An 18459-nucleotide genomic window follows, 5' to 3' on the forward strand; every position below is an offset into this window, starting at 1 on the left:
AGAACAATTCAGTTCCATTGGTGTACGGTACTTGAGATTCTCTACAGAAGCTGTAAGCGTCTCTAAATGCATGGACATTAGCACTTTGAGTATTGGAAGATTTAGGGAGAATCTTCAACCATTCTTCTAAAAATTTGGCAAACAATGAAACCTTGCTGCCCTCTCCAATGCCCTTCTTTACTGATGATCTTGCTTCTGCCATTCTGATCTTACTGCAAATTCTTGAATCTTTTTGCTCTGTTAGCTGTAGATACCTGAGAATTCTAGTTTTTTGCAACTTCATGATGGGCCATGATATTAAATTATTCAATTTTAATGGCTTTAAAGTTTAAAAGCTTTCACGTGCATGGATATCTGTTATCGATCACTACCAACAGTATCTACTACCTATATTTCATTTGCCTTAGAATGTCAACTCATTAGCTGTTCAAAACCAGATAATAGATTTGAAAACCTATTCTTTTGTACTTTCAAAGTTTCAAGCTTTAAAAATACATTATCATTGTACAATCTTATGAGTTGTGAAACCCTTCGTTCTACACTCTATCACAATCAGTTCAACTTAACCTTGAAATCTTTTCGCGAAACTGCAAAATCCTTCTTTTTCTTTTCTTGAGCGATCGTAACCGTTAAATCAAATATTTTCTTTATCCTTGCAACCCTGTGATAAGCCTTATATCCTCTTCTAATGAGATTCCCTTTCTGTTGCAACTTCAAAACTTAAATGTTTCACATCGTGTTGTCGCAGTTGTGAAAACCCATTTCCTTCTAACCAATGTGAAATGGCGAACACTGCTTCATCTTAACCTTTGGCGACTTCGCAAGATGACATATCTTTCCCCTTTCACCACTGCAAACATGCGAAAACTACCTAAATTAACATTTTGTAGTCTTGCAACCAACAGACTAATTGCTTGCATAAAACCTCTGATGATGCGATCTCCCTTTTTGCGACTGTCGAAAGTCCTTTCCCTTTAACCGCTGCAAACATGCAAAAAATGCCTGAATTAACATTTCACGATCTCACAACCAATAGACTAACTGCCTAAATAAAACCTCTGATGATGCGATCTCCTTTTTGAGACTTCATAACATAAAAGTTCAAACTAATGAAACCCTTTGCGAACCTCCGATGCCATCAACTTTGCATATGTTTTTGTTAACCTTGAATATAATGAAATGATTCGCCCAAAAACTTAAAATTTTACTGTGATTATTATTTTTTGTTCCCCAATGTATAATTTTTTTGTGGTTTTAAAATAACACGATTTGCCCAGATTTTACACATTGTTTGAGAGACTATGAATGATTCGCCAATGGAGATTATTATTTTTTCTTTGTAAACTATTTTTTTCACCACAAAAAATAAATTTTTTTGTCAGGTTTTTTACACCTTTCGCCAATTTTTTACACCTTTTCTAAAGGAGGGGTTTCTTAAAGTATACCCCATAGGAGATATCGTCGTTTTCCTCAGGTTTGGGTAGTTTCTGCATGAAATGTGTATGGAGTTTTCATCTTGCATGATTTTTTATGATGAAATGGGATCTTGCTAAGATAGGTCCATGTTCTTGGATCATGTGTGGACCTAAATATTACTTGGTATTAGGTTTCATCCATATTTGTGATGGTTTTGGTTTACTCTTCCAAGGTCGACCTATATTGTAATTAAATGTTTGACTAGCCAACTTTTGGCTTAGCTGGCTACTTAAGGAGGGCTTGGGTAGTGTCATAAGAAATAATAAGAGAAAGAAATTTAGTTTAGTGTGGGAGCTATAGAGAAAATATTTGAGTTGGAATCTAGAATCTGAATTTGGAGAAGAGCTAGTGCCTGTGGTTTAGAAACAAGGAGGTTGCTTGGTGGCTTCTAAGAACAAGTTGAGATCTTGGAGGTTTCTACTAGATTGTTTTTGTGTTATAGATCTAGGATAGCTATGATTTTAGTTGGATCTTGAGGGATCTTGGAGAAATATTTTAATTTCTTTGTATTTTGCCATAACTGGGAAGGACTTACAACCTAACACATTAACTATAATCAATTGTTTTATGAATAAAGAGTTGTGAATTGGTATTACATCTTGCATTATTGTTTATTTTCCACTGTATGGTTATTTTCTGGGGGTTAGGACATCTCCTGTGTGGATTCTCTTGCCTTGCACTACATCATGTAGAAACAACATCAAAGAAGAGAATATTTTCTAACATGCAAACTGATGTGATTGAAAATGTTAAACAAGGTTTGAGAAACATAGGAAAGCAAAACTAAAGGTAAGTCCAAGGCAAGAAAAGTGATGCTGATGTCTGTTGTCAATAAGAATATGACCCAAAATAGAAAAATATCTTCAATTTCATCTAAAATGGGTTTTAATAGGAAAACAATGAGAGAATATGTTAAGAGAAGATTAATTCTCGATGACAGTACTATTAAAGACAATTGGACAATAATGTGTACAAAGAAGCTCATTCTAATAGGATTGATAAGGGATTCAAAAATTTAGTCATATCATTTTTTATTAATAAAACTCATCCTTCATCGAGCATTAGAGATGTTATCAAGAAAAGGATTGCATCTAGTCAATATGAACATCATACAAAACATTAGTTAGACACAACACAACATGAGTTATATGTGTCATTTTGTAGTGAACATCCTAATGTAAACATTGGGTAAACATTGTTTAAAAGATTGAAGCCATACTTTGTGAGTTCAAACAAAGTTTTTGAAACATGTTTTTGTCATCATCATATTGAGTTTGATCTCCACTATCAGGTATTTTGAAGGTTTGTAGAAGACACATATGGTTTTCATGCTACTCCTAGTAGGCAAAGTAAGTTTATATCATCCATTTTATGTGACCAAATAGATGATCTAGTTGGTCAAATAAATTGCATCCAAGGAATATATGAAACATGTGGTGAATTGGCTCTATTTCCTTTATAAATTGAAAATATCAATGTAACAAAAAAGGTGAATTGCAAAAGTTATAAGTATGTGAAGAATGAAACAAAGTTGGGGAAAGAGACAAAAAGGTTGGAATATGTTGAAGAGGAGTTACCTATTGTAACTGTACATGATGGATTCTCATATTCATGAGACCTTAGAGTAGAGTGCAAATAGAATGATGACGAACTAATCTAGACCCAAGAAATCATTTCCTTATTTCCCTAACTACAACTGCTAAGATTGCTATCAGACTAGCATCTTAGTGACAGTTCTAGAATGGGAGAATGCTATAAATGTGGATCTACAAATGTCTATGCAAGATCTATGTGAGAATGTAAATTATTTGAGTATAATAACCTTAGAATGCTATGATACATGCATGCAATAGGATAAACAAGTGCTAAATGATATCAAATGAACAACATAACAATGCTGAAAAGATACCAGAAAGATATGTGTTTTCTATAATAACAATGCTAACATGCTAATATTATAACTCTAAATGTGCCTATAGTGTAGATGCCTAAAACTTGGGTCCCTTTGCCCTTGAGTTTTCCTCCTATTTATAGGATTTTGGAAGGGGTTGGGGTAAAGATCAAGATTTAACTTTTGACTAGAGGGTAATGGTAAAACTGTAAATATCTCATAAGGCACCAAGAGGAAAAGTCCAACAAACTTAGTTTGTGAGGATAAAAGAGGATTTTCCAATTCTTTTAAATGTAAAAAGGAGGATTTTCACTTTTGTGAGGATAAATGGCTTTATTGATTTAATAAATGTTCCATTTATTTTCAACTTTTGTCTTTTCCTTTTTCCTTTTTTATTTCATTTTTAATAATTTTTTGAATTATTGTTTTCCTCTTTTTAAAGTTGATTTAGGTCCTTTTTTATTTGATAGGTGATTTTATTGATTAATGACCTAATGTTACCATTGATTTAAAGTCTATTGTTTTACTCCAATTTTATCCTTAATTTTGTGTTGTTTGATCAAAATTGTGTTGTTTTAGGTTTTTACCAATTTTTGGGTGTCTACAAATGCCCCTATTTGAGCTAATATGCAAAGCATATTAGTTCAAATATTGTCTTGATTTTCTATCTTTAGGTCAAATTCTGATGATTGAGTGTTTGATTGATGATATTTGATTGACTCAAGGTTGATATGATGGCTAATTGTTGATAATTTGTCGTCTGATGGTTGATGATTTGATGTCTAATTTTGATGTTTGATTCAATGTTGATGTTTTTAAAATTCTCCATTTAGGATAACTTGATTGCATGCCCCTATTTGATTTGATATTGGAATTTTGGCTAGGGTAGAACATTTTTTATATTTGGAAATTCTTTTTTCGATGCCTTGGAATATTGCCTCCTCAGAAATGAAATTGGAAAAAAAATGATTTGTAAAAATATGGATATTCCAATTTTATTTATGAAAATGTGGATAAAAATATATGATAGTAAAATGGGATAGATGGAGGTTACCAAGTTGTTTTAAAATAATACCCAATTTGAGAAAATGAGTGAAAAAGCCTTAGTTGGGTGAGTATGGTTAAAAATGTTGTATAAATGCGCCAAAGGAGGGTTAGATAGGTCAAAAGACCTTTTACCCTTATCTTTGTCACACTCCCTTTTGAATTTTGGTGATTTGGAGCTTTAAGTTAGCGGGGATGGTTGTCCCATTATGAGAGCACAAATTCGATAAGGATCATCAATATGAGCATCTAATAGACTATGGTGCCTTGGTGAGTCATATAGATCTTTAATTGTTTAAGATTTTTGAATTTATGCATGTATTTTTCTATTTTTGCATGGATTTCTTTCATGAATGTGTTATCTTAGACATTTTAGTGAATTTAATTTTTTTTAGTGCATTTAAATTCTTGTGGCACATATGCCCAATAGAATAGCATATCTACATAGTAAAGTAGCACATATGAAACCCTAGTTCGGCAATGAATTAACACATACACAAAAATAATAGTGCATATTAGTTTTGTATAGCACATATTAATTTTTTAGTGCATATGAACAATTGGTTAGTGCATATGAAGCATGAAGTAGGGCATATGAATTTTTAGGATTTATTTAGTCTCATGGATGAGAAATGTCTTGTTGAATGATGTGTTATAGTGCATATGCCTAGTTTTTGAGTGCTTCTACATGTTATAGTTTTTTTGTGTTTCCTGGTAGCACATATATATAACGTAGTAGTGCATTTATAACTCATAGCACATCTGGTGAATGAAATAACACTCTTGATAAGTTGAATAGTGCATATAATTTTCATAGCACAAATGGTAGATTGAATAACGCATATGCTTTGGGAAATAGCACAAATTATCTTGTAGCACTATTGACTATTGTAGTAGTGCATATGATTATTTAAATAGCATAAATAGTTTGTGTGACATTTATTGAGCATAAGATAATGCAAAAACAGAGAGTATGGGTCTATCTAATAGTGATTGTTCATAACAAGTCAAACAATAGGGATTGTTTAGTCATAGAATGATGTGTAGGATCAATCAATTGATATTGGATAGGTAGAAAATAATGTTCCTCTTAGGATATAGAGTAGGGAAAAACTAACATGTCCATCTCAGGATATAGAGAAGGACAAATGAATTGGTTCAAGATAGAACCATTAGCTGAATAGCTAGATGTTGATATTTGATGGATGTAAGACGATCACTTGTAAAAATAATTGACATTGTTGGTTGATTGTTTAATGAAATAGGTAAATGGGCACATGCGCATGGTACAAGGATTGTACCCATGGTCATTGGAGATGATTGGTAGATTGTCCATGCCAAATCGATAGGTGATTTACAAATGTTGATTCACCTATTTGCTATAGATGCCTTAGTTCCAGGTGAACAGAGGATTATTAATAGTTGTGGTTGACCAGTGACATTCGAACCACAACACATTCCACTTGCTACTAGGTGGAGATGATGATATCTCTAGAGGATGTATATCTAATTCTTAAGATTCCTATAGTGGAAGATCTTGTGTAGTATGATCAGACTATAGATGGGGCACGAGTCAGAGATGTATTTGGTGATGATAGTATCGAGGATGATAGTGTTTCTTGGTTTTAGATGCTACAGTATGAGCCATTGCCTGCTATGTTGGCTGAATTGATAGGTGGTTTTTTGCTACCAAATAGGCAAGGACAAGGATGTCTAGTGGGATGCGATCAACTTATCCAGGACATGATTGACCAACCATGGAGGTTTTCATGGGGCAACTACATATTGGCCCATTTATATCATGATTTGCATTAGGTTATATATTCTAATGCCTCATCACTATGAGTAGGGGTAGTCTTATTACAAATATGGACATGGGAGCACATTCCCATTACTTGGTCAATATGTGTGCATCAATGGCCATAGGATATGCCATACATATATACTTATTTAGGTGTGATCATGTAGATCCATCTGGGCAAGATAGAGTATTGGCAGTGGATGTTGGATGATATGGATGTGGTAGTATGGAGGCCAGATAGGATTACTGAGGCATGGGCCAAGGATGATGATGAGTTGGTATACTTCTTTTGTCCCATATTTTTATTTGGTTATATTCCTGTAGTGATCGAGATATTTTTCTTTAGGAGGGTAGTGAGACAGTTTGGTCAGCAGTAGGGTATGGCACAAAGATTAGCACATTATGCATGAGTTCAATCAGGGAGGCTAGTGTTGGGGCCAATTGTGGAGTATGAGGCCTGTTGGGAGGCATTTTTGTATATGATAGAAACACTGTAGGTATGGTCATTGAGAGATGGGGAGGCAGATGTAGGGATGGAGGGAGATTATGTACAATAGTTCAACAAGCATCCATTCCTGAGATATACACACTAATACATTTGGTAGTGTTTTGTGATGTCAATGTGTATTTGGTATTTTTTTGTCTTATAACCCAACAATGTTGCAATTATGATGTTATTTTTTTATAACATCGCAATTGCGACATCATCGGGTTATAAGACCAAAAAAAAGGTGCATTTCTCACAATGTTTAAGAGAAAGCACCCAATGAACTAGATCTCCTAGCTGAGCAAAAAAATCCCTTAAGGCCAGATCAATGATCAGTCGAACGTAGCTTATCTACCTCTAAGCACAGCTTATCCACCCCTGAGCACAGCTTATCTACCTTAGAAGAGTATTCGAATGAATGCAATCAATGCAATTAAAGGGAGTGTTCCAAGGAGATGATTGGTTGGATGAACTTCATTGGTAATGCTTCATCTTGACAGAGTGTATGGTAGGTACACTGATTTTTGACTAGTTGCTTTTTTTTTTTGCAGTCTAGGGCAGTGGTCCCCCAAAGGGTTTCTCCAGCAAATCATACTCTCTTCAACACCCTCTATAAATTCTCAATAATGGAGATAGATTCCTCATAGAATTCTTCATGAATCCTCCAAATTTATTCCTCAATTCAGTTTGCAAAAATGCTAGATGATGGAGGGAGATTATTCACAAAATTCTTCCTGAATCTTTCAAATCAAATACTGAATTCACTTTAGAGAGTTTTTTTTAAAAAAAATTTTGTTTCCTCCTCTACTGCCTCTACATCACCATCATCATCTAATTTCTCTGAGATCTAAGTACAAACACCACTGTCATTGTGCTTAGTTTCTGCAGCTAGGGGGACCATTGTCAAGTTACTATCTAGAAGCAATGCACCCATAATGAATGGGTGTTTTTTAGAATCCACATTCTTTCTAGCCATCTTCCCTTGTATGGAAAACTCTGCAAAAGTTTCCCTTTTCATATAGGGTTCTACAAATATTGCACAAAACAGCCAGCTCCTCGGATGGGAACAACTCGCTGCTTCTCCATCGGCTACTCTCGTTTGCTCCACAATATCTATTCATACATTTTTTCTTTTTATTTTCTTTCATTCTTTTCTTTTCTATAAATCTTAAGTTAATTTAAAATAATATAGTTTATGTGAGTTTCAATATTTTCAGGAAAAAATTATAGAAATAAGAAAATGTGGTATGATGAGAAAAAAACACAGTTCTATGAAGAAAATCTAATATAAGTACATAGCTATAGACAATTTTGTATGTTGATAAATATTGGTCATTTGGTAGATAGTGGTTTAGGTGCACAGTAAATGAGACTAGTTTTGATGAACTAGCCCCTAAGAAAGCTTTGGTCCCCCTCCACTCACAGTGAGCTACTGGTCACATAGGGGAGGTAGTGTGTGTGGGTGGGTATGTGTGAACCTTTTTTTAGAAATAATTTTTCAATTTATTTTTCCTTATCTTTGTTATAGAACTCATTTATCATTTAGAATTCTTATAAAAATTGAGAAGACCACCATGACAAAAATATACATACATACATACATATATGATGACAATCTAAAGGATTTAAATCTCATTTCATAGAGACCAAGTCTTCATCATAATACCAGAGCTATGAGTCAAATATGGAGGCTAATTTCTTTCTTAACACGAATGAGTAGATTATTTATTTCAAGGGTGGAAATTATGTCACCTAGTTGAGCCACATCTTCAAGCTAGATCCCCACTAAAATAAATAGCTACAATAGAAAAGGTATTACAAGACAACAACCCAAAACAAGAAAAAAATTGACAACTAAAATAAAGTTAAACAAAGATCCACTTGCCCAAAAGTTAGCACAAGGCTAAAGCCACGCATAACATAATGATTCTATCTATCAAGGAGACCCATGGGGTTTAGAAAGGCTCCCTGAACCTCATCATTGGGTTTTGACTTGTCTCCCATAGCCACTACTATGGGTTTTAACATGGCTCTCAAAAACATCATCACCCACAAACTTGGAAGATCAACCATCAAAAATCCAACTAAAACTTTGGGGTTTTGGAATGCTCCCAAATTTTGAATTGGATTGCACAATTATTTTGATAGGATTCCCAAGTCTTTTAAAAATCACATACCTCATAGAAATGATCATTAGAAAGTGATCTGAAACTCTAGGGTTTAAGAAGACTCCCCAACCCTTCAAAACAGGATTAAACTTGGTTCCCATAACCAAATTGTCACCAGTAAAAAAGAGACCCCACCAATCATCCATAGTTGTAATGTGTATTTGGCATTTTTTTTCAATAAATTCCCTATGTGAGCAAAATCATGACTGATTTATCATATCTCTATTTTATACAATCTGAGACAACTTTTCATGGTTTTGTTTGATCAAATACACATGGATTCTTGTCCATGGGTTCCTACAAAGAAGAGGGAATATGAGTACGATTATAGTTAAAAGTCTAACTATCTATCTCAAACTTACAAGTATGTTCTACATGTGACCTAGTATGGTACCTATTTTATTGATTCAAAGCATTCACCCTTGCACCTCATCAACCTTGTAAAGTTTCCTCCACACTGTCATTTTATTGACAATAATAATATAGCATGAAGTTCAAACAACCTTTTAAAGATAAAGATTCTATACAAATAAAGCATATATGTTATAGTTTAGACTTTTCTAAAAGAGATTTAAGATATATAGAAGTTCTAAACAAGGGAAAATAATTTTATTTAAGAGACACAACAAGCTAAAAAGTAACATTACCTACACAATTATGCTTGGGACTAAATGGCTCAGTCACCACCTGCTCCTTGTAGCTTTTAAAACCTTCAATGATCACCTTAGTGCATTACTTAGTGATTAGCCTATTGTATAATATAATACAAGTGTTTGAACTTAAACACAACATTGTTGGAAATATTGATGATAGGTGCACATCAATTAACATGCTTCTAAACATGAATAAAGAAGCAACCCAAAGCAGGCCGCATAAACATAGCACCACCAAAACTACAAAATAAAATTGTTGGTAGTTTTTTTAAAGCTATATCATGCTAAAAACTTATGCAAGGTAGTAGCAAAATCCTACCTATTGCTTTTAATCCACAAACACAATCCTAGAAACTCAAAATTTATTCTTGAATGAATTTTTGAAAATAAGTAAATACAAAAACAAAAAAAAATGCAAAATAGGTCAGAATGGAAAACTCAAAACACATTGTATTAACAAGGAATATTTTTGAATATTGGGATGCTTAGAAGGATAATTCTAAAGTTAAATAAGCATTTTTTGCATAAAAATAGTCTAGAAGGCGAAAGTTCAAAAGAGATCATATTATATTTATTGTAAATTTCAAACCTATATCTCTAATTCGATTAGAACAGTGAAATAATTTGTAAAGAGTCAAGACTTTGACAAAGCTTAGTTTTGTTAACTTTACATAGCATCTTGACATTCAATGCATGTATGTTTGACACTAAGCTAAGCTATATGTAAGCGTAATAATTTGTGCAGCACATAGATTAGAATAAAATTTAAACCCACATCACTTTGCCAATGATTGTTTGGATTCCCAGAAGAAATGTGTAAGTGTGATGCAAATCAATTTGGAATTTTCATACTGATAACTTTACCCAACCTTTTGAGGGAAAGCCAACATCATTTGTGCAGGTTCTTCTGATACTCGAGAATGAAAGTGCATATTTAAAGTGAGCAAAAGACTGGTAAAATATTCCCTCCTAAACTATATCTTTGAACCAATAGCCAACCCATGAAAATAATAAAATCAAGGTCAGTTGTGCATCTGAAGAAAGTCCATGCAAGGCTCTATTAATTTAGACAACATTGAAGCAAATTAACATTCTGCTTTTTCATGACTACGTAATTTCTCTTAATTTTTCGACTGTGTTCAAGAATTATTTTGTTTTCTTGCAATTTCAGGTATGGATTTTACGATGAATGTCTAAGAAAATATGGAAATGCAAATGTATGGAAGTATTTTATAGATTTCTTTGATTATTTGCCACTGACAGCCCTTATTGAAAGCCAGGTAAAGAAAAAGATATTATACACTATTTTGTTGGTACCCTGTACAGTACAACAAACTTGTTCTTACTATAAGAAAATTTTCTTTTCTTTTGCTTCATTGCAAATCTTTTGATTGCACAGAGGTCTCTCCCCATCATTGGACACACTTGATAACATACGAGCTTTGGATCACATACAAGAAGTGCATCTATACACATAAGTATAATGTTTTGTGCTGCATAGATTTGAAAAGAAGGTCACAACCATAACATTCAGTTCTATGAATGATAGTGTCTTAGATCTGGTTCTATGTAGTGGTCTCTATTAGAAGAATTTTCTGTCCTGGTTACTAAATAGTTTCTATTTGAAAGTATTTTGGTTGTATTGGCTATGTAGTGCCCCACCAAGGAACCCTTGGAAGTAAGCATAAAACATGTAGGGGATTTTGTTAAAGCAATTGCATCATTGCACACTTAAATTAGGACAATAATGCTAACAACATGAACAAAAATGAACAAAAAATCACTATCACTTTGTGCTTGTCCACAAGTAGAAGTCTTGACACACTTCCAAGGGTCACTTGACACTCTACTAAACAATTGTAATGAAATTCTCACATTCCATTGTTTTGCCTAACACAAATGGCCTGTTATTAGACCGGTAGGGATGAAGGTGCCAATTACTAGTTGGAGGCACTGATTAATGTATGTGTTGAAATATTGGTGGAGACATTAATCTAGAAAACTTTCCTACAAGCTGAGTTAATATTCATCCAAGACTATGCTAACTCCAACATATGGCTGAATACATAACATCCTCTTCAGTTAGGATCCAATAACATGATTGTCAAGGCCAAATCACTTGAGTATAACAACATACATATACATCAATTTTCTACCATTACAATATCCATGAATACATGCATGACTCTTACAAATAATAATTCTTTTGATCATCACATGGAGGATAGATTGGAACAGAGAGGTATTACCATATTCATATTAGTGATCTAATTTTAAATAAAATTGTTTTTTATTTCTTTCACTTGAATATCACTAAACCACTTATTGCCATTTGTGTTTACTTTTAGGCATCAGAAGTTGGAGATAGGATTAAGGTGTGGGGAGGTTCAATAGCTCCCATCACAGAAAATTGAATGGAGGTAGAACAATTAACCATTTTTGGAGGTTTATGAATGAATATGGGCTTGTTTGTATTAGTTTGAAGAACCTATGGCAAGATATGCTCAAGGAGATCAGGAGTTGGTTGTGTTTATGGTTTGATTGTACTGCATATCCTAGTTCAAGGATCTTATTTTAAACCATTTTTAGTTAACATTGGTTTAATTTTTCACCTTTTTCTTTTGCTACTTTTTAAATTTATTTTCATGGCTCAGGCTATTCTTACTTGAGGTAGCAATTTTCTTTGTATTTGGTTAATAATTTTGGAGAAATTTTCAATTTGTGGCCCTAAATTGGTGACCATTCATAAGAAACATTTAAGCTTCCTGTTCAATTTTCACATCCAGTGACAAAAAAACCTTGGGATTTTAAAGATATTAAATGATAAAAGCTCTCTTGGAGTTCCATTACTAGAATTGCAAACAAATGTCATCATCTCTATCTAGGACATCTCTGCATGAGCATTGCATTGGAGCAGATTTGACTAGTTATCTTAAGTTTCAGATATAGAGCAACTAGATTTGCAAGGGAATATTATATTCAAGATTTGGATAGCTTTGTTTTTTATTTATAAAGTAATAGTTGTTGATCAAAATCATTTCATTGTTAGATATTGAGTGCCATACTTTTAAAAAAATTGTTATCATCATAAATTGCTGCCAGTATTTGCACACATCATTGTTTGTAAAGCATTTATTGAAAACTTTCGGCATTTTGGGGGTTTGTTGCAGAGTTCCCAATAACAAATGAACCAAGAAATTTTTTTTTTGTTTTACTTTGTTTACCATCGCAATTGCTACAGACCCACCGACGGGGTTGCCATCGCATCTACAGAAACCCCATTGCAATTGCTCGAGATTCTATTGCAATTGTGACACCTACCCCAAGCAATGTGATGGGATTTCTATAGATGCGATGACAACCCGATCAGTGTACCCATCACAATTGTGATGGAATTCAAAGGAATTGTGATGGGTTGATGCCACAATAAGGTGACTTCATAGCGACGGATAGGCATCGCAATTGCGACAGTAGAGGATAGACATCGTATTTTGCAACTAAATAATAGCGATGTCTATTACTGTCATAGTGACATGACATAGCCGTCATAATTGTGACACATAGCCATTGCAAATTGATGCCAAATGTATTAGTGAAAAATCTTGCAGAGTCGATACCTACGATTTCAAACCAATCGAGCAGAGGAGATGATGGGTATGATGAGGGTGGACAAGAGAGAGGTAGGGGTTAGTGTTGAGCCAAAGGAAGAGCTAGGGGTAGAGAAAGGATATGGGAGAGATATGGAGGGCGAGGCTAAGTAGTAGTGTTACCACAAGCAAGGATCATTGTACTAGACCTAGTGTAGAGGATGGTAGAGAGACAGAGAGGAATCTATGGCCAAGGTGGGGTGAGGATGAGGGGAGTTATAGGTAGTGGTGTAGGGTCTAGTGAGCGAGAAGATGATGTGAGTCAAAGTAATATAGAGTAGGTTAGAGCTAGGTCACTCAATGATGTGTAGTTTACTCAGTGATAAAGGTCACAGATACAGGTTATGACTCTAGGTGCACAGCGTTTACAACCATAGGGGTAGTAGGAGGTGTCACCTAGGGGAATCTACCACCAAAGGGACCAGTTGGGTCATCAGATATAGAGACTTGGATGAATTCCATGGAGGCACGAATGAATGAGTTGATGACTACTATACAAGATTTTATAGTTGTGATGACACCAATGCCACCACCCACACCACCACCATCGAGGATAGATGGAGCTACAACCAATCAGATGACCAAAGCCATACCTATTACACCGATGACAGGTGTGATAGAGTAAGCTCCTTGAGATTTGAGGAGTGCCCCCAGTGATCATTAATCTCTAGAGAAAACATCAATAGATGATGTAGATGGTGAGACACAGGGTTGATTTGTATATCCTTTTGCATCACACTTTTATTGACTTATCTTGTATATCATTGATGAGGACCTATTGATGTCCATGTTGATATACTTTCTGTCCTTTTCATGCTCATGTTGATATATGTTGTGACCATTTGATGTTCATGTTGACATATGTTAGGACCTTTTGATGTTCATATTGATCTATCTTGGGACCTTTTGATGTTCATATTGATATATGTTGGGACCTTTCGATGGTCATGTTTCTATATGTTGGGACCTTTTGATGTTCATGTTGATGCGATCTTTGAGATATTCTGATGTTGCACTTGTTGTATCATGGACTCGTGTATGGTAAGTGTACTAAGTTCTGGTGCCAAAAAGGTGACACATTTGTTTTTTTTTCAATTTTCAATAGTGCATATGCACTATAGCGCACACACGCTATGGTTTGGGTAACCCAAGTCATAGCACATACACGCTATAGCACTTATGTGCTTTGTAAAAAGCCAAAATATTATAAATAGGATATATACCCATAGCCCATTCATTTCTTTCCTATTTTCCAATCTGCCCTCCTCATAGTGCATACATGGATTGAGAGAATACGACATTTTCACCACCTGCCTTGCCAATATGCCTCCTCGCTATCGAAGTTTGAGATCACGAGCATGTTGTATGTTATCTAACTTTCTTTTTGCATTGTTTGATATGTTTTTAATATTGTTTTGTAGGTTTTTTTTAAAATCCCCAAGAAGGTCAAAACCAAAACCCTCAACAAGATCAAGATGAAAAATCTCAAGAAGATCAAAACCAAAACCCTCCACAAGAAGAACAACAAATTTTGCAACCTAAACCAATTGCAAGACCTCCTCCTAGCACACAAGAAAATATAATAAATGAAATAGAAAGAGGAAAAACTAAATTAGAAGGACTCATTAGGTAGTTGAAAGAATGTGGACAAACCAATCCAATGAGAGCTCAATTGGCATCATGCCTCAAATCCATTAAGACCCACATAGCTTCTGTTAGTGGTTAGTTAGATGTTTGGTGGGTTAAGAGGGATGAACAAAAAAGATATTATGCAAATAATTATCATATCAAGATTTAAAAAAAAAAGATATACTAAAAGGTAGAATATATGCATTATTTAGAAAACCTGGTGAACAAGATATTGTTAGAGAGGGTACTAAATGGTTCCCCATCCTTTGGTGCATACACGATGCTATTAGAAATAATTTTTTGGATAGATGGTGGATGGTTTTTGATGCCCTACCTTTCAATAATCATGAGGTCCCCATGTATTTCTAAAGGAAATTGTATTGTGAGTTTTTCCTTGGGGAGATCCTCAATTATTTTGATATATTAGACTCTCAGGGTAGAGGTGGGGGGTCATCATTTGAGAGGTTGGGGGCATGTCATGACCCTAATGTAGTTAGGGCACCTGTGGGCAAGCCATAGGGTGAGAATGTGACTATTCCTTTAGTTGTGAAGGAACATGTAGAGGCTAGCACTCTAGGGACTATTAGAGTGTTGATGTAGACCCTCATTCATTGCACGAGTCCATTAGTTGAGGAGGAGCCTTTTGTACGTCATGGCCACATGTGCACATCATGTAGATCCTTATACACATTTGGCAGTCATGCTAAAGATGGTGCATATGATGGGCTAGTGATTGATCAGTTCCTAAATGAGACATTTGGCATTGACACATAGGTAAATTACAATTATAATAAACTAATTTGATCACATTTCATATGTATAGTGAATGACTAATTAATTAGCATGTATTGACATTGTTCAAAATTCATGGTTAGAGTGTTGGCAGCCCTAGTAGCATTCCCCTAGCCCTATTTTTTGCCCCCTTGATGAGTCCAAATGTATGTATCAATTTAATCATTTAAATGAATACATATATTTATTAAGTAATCATATGAAGTATTATGAAAAAAAATTATGCATGTGAAGCAGTTCTCTATAGGACCGTCAACATTCACTACAGACTCTGAGCCTAGATGCAACATGACCTTCATAGAGGTACATTTTTTTCATGTTAATTTAATTCATTTGATTATATTTTTTTCATGTTTCATGTTACATTTAATGTGTATTTTATGACATACAACTCCTGACATCGAAGACTCCTCCTCATCTTTGCCAGTCCATCAATCATGGAGTGGCTATAGCTATGGCTAGTTCACAGCCATTGATTGAGGTATGAAATAATTTTCTTGGTTTTAGCTGTTGTTTATAATAGTTAGTATCAAAATTTCTAATTTTATTTATAAGTGATTATATTGATTCAATTATTGTAGGGTCTTGTCGCACCTGATCATCCACGATCCTTCAAGCTGGACTTGTAGAGCGACTATATGATGGCGGTAAGAAAATAATTAATTTTGTGTGTACATATATTTGATTTCAATGTATAATAATTATTGATTCATATCTACTTTGTTTGTATCAGCTTGAGTTAAAGAAGAGCCTCAACAAGAGGACAAGTGAGTGTGTGAGGAAGACCTCATCATCGCCACTGTCTCCCTCCACACAAGAACCAAAGGCCTCTAGAGATTTGTTTCCTTCCTCTCATGGGAAGGAGAAGATATAGTTGATATACATGTACATGTGTAGGCATCAGCGAACATATATGTTGGATTTTATGTAAATGGACATATTCGAGATATATTTGATGTATATATGACATTTTATATTTGATGTATGACATTTATTTGATGCATGGCATTATTAGACTTATAACATTATTGGTTAATATATGATATGTTTTTCCATGTATGCCATTATTGGTTATCATAATATATTATGTATTTGTTAATGTACATGACATTATTGGTTATCATTTTATATTATAATTTTTTTCATGTATGACATTAAATTAGATATGTTTGTGTATGACATTAAATTAGATATGTTCATGTATGACATTAAATTCAATACCTAATTAGTTCAAGACTTTGATATAATATTGATTAACAATAAACTTTATCACATTTAAGTATAAGTTTATCATTTTGAATATGTCATCATCATATGATTTATGATCTTGTTCATGTTTAAAGTTTTCCTTCTCTATCATTTCTTTATCAAGCTTAATTCAATACCTAATCAGTTTGAATTTTTGATACAATATTGATCAGCAATAAACTTTATCAATGTTAAAGCCAAAAATTTATCATTTTCAATTTATGTCATTGTCATATTGATTTATGATCTTCTTGTTCATGTTTAAAGCCTACCTTCTATGTTATGCATCTAAACATTTATCATAAGTTATTATTACAAACATATAACAAATCTAAACCTAAAAATAATACATTACATTAATTCTAAGGTTTAGTTATGATGTAGAGCCTAATAGGATTCTCAAGGTTTCATTAATTCCATATGTTAGATCTGCCATCATAGAATATCAATTGTAATGGGTACTCACATGTATTCCAATGCATATATTTCCTTAGATGCATAGTTGGTCAATGTTGTACCTTATAAAAGATAGAATTTTATAGGTAGAATTACTCAATCTTGTACTACACTAGATAAGATATTCTCTATTATGCATAATATTTAGCACTGGCATTTTTTATAAGAGTGTTTCAAGGTTGGGAACCACTTCAACATCCTTTGCATGGTTTAGAGGTAATTTCATTGTGGCAAAGGCTTATGCAAGGGAATGAGCCTCATGATTTTGGCATTTAAACAGAAGTAGAACTTGCTTCTTCAACTCCTTACACTCAACTCTTCATTAAAGTTAATCTTATAGTACTAAGAATAGCTGCTACAAATTCTTGTGAGAAAAGGGACCCTGAAACTATGCTACATTTTCTAGAGACATAGGAGAAGTTACTACATGCTTTAGTACTTCATAACATTTTGGATCATATAGTGATGACCAAATTAATAACAACAGTAGATATTTGGGATCCTCGTAGGGAGACTATGCCAATACATGCATGGTTACATCCTTGGCTTCTATTTTTGGGCCAGTGCATGAAGCCTTTATATCCAACCATTCATTATAAGTTGGGGAATGTACACATAGGTTTCTTATGGCTCATTAAGTGCATCACTTCTTGAGATTTTACTTCAACCCAAGATCATGTCATCTTTTCCATATTTTTCCTTATAAATGAGTTGGGGATGGGAGTGTCAATAATTTCATAAAGTCCTCCAAAAGTATCCCCAACAAACGTTTAACTAGCTTGGCCTCATTGAATGGCTATTGATCAATAATTGGAAGCTCAACATGAATCCATTAACCAATCCAAATGAATTTGACCAACTAAATATATATAACACTTTCTTATGATTATAAAATGATTAAAATTACACACAAGTATTTGTTTTAGTTTTATTCTATTTAGTATTGATACTAACTTTTTGTACATTATTTCCAATGAAACAAATAATAAAGCAATCAATTCAACAATATGTGATTTCTAAAACAACTTCTTAGGATGAAACATTAAAGAAAATAATTCCTTGTTGTTAACAAAATAATATATAAAATTTATATGGTAGGTCTAATCATCAATAATTTTTCATCATTTTTTAAAGAATTTTAAAGTATTTATATGTGTTGCCAAATGG

At 33.8% G+C, this 18459-nt stretch overlaps 1 pseudogene; it reads left to right on the top strand.

Moving 5' to 3' along the window:
- The window catches only part of LOC149549872 (putative UPF0481 protein At3g02645), a 215499-nt pseudogene that overhangs the window by 103031 nt on the left and 94009 nt on the right, over positions 1-18459 (top strand).

The sequence above is a fragment of the Cupressus sempervirens genome, chromosome 7 (assembly GCF_028749045.1).
Source record: "Cupressus sempervirens isolate cs-2001-9-10 chromosome 7, ASM2874904v1, whole genome shotgun sequence".
NCBI classification, from domain to species: domain Eukaryota; kingdom Viridiplantae; phylum Streptophyta; class Pinopsida; order Cupressales; family Cupressaceae; genus Cupressus; species Cupressus sempervirens.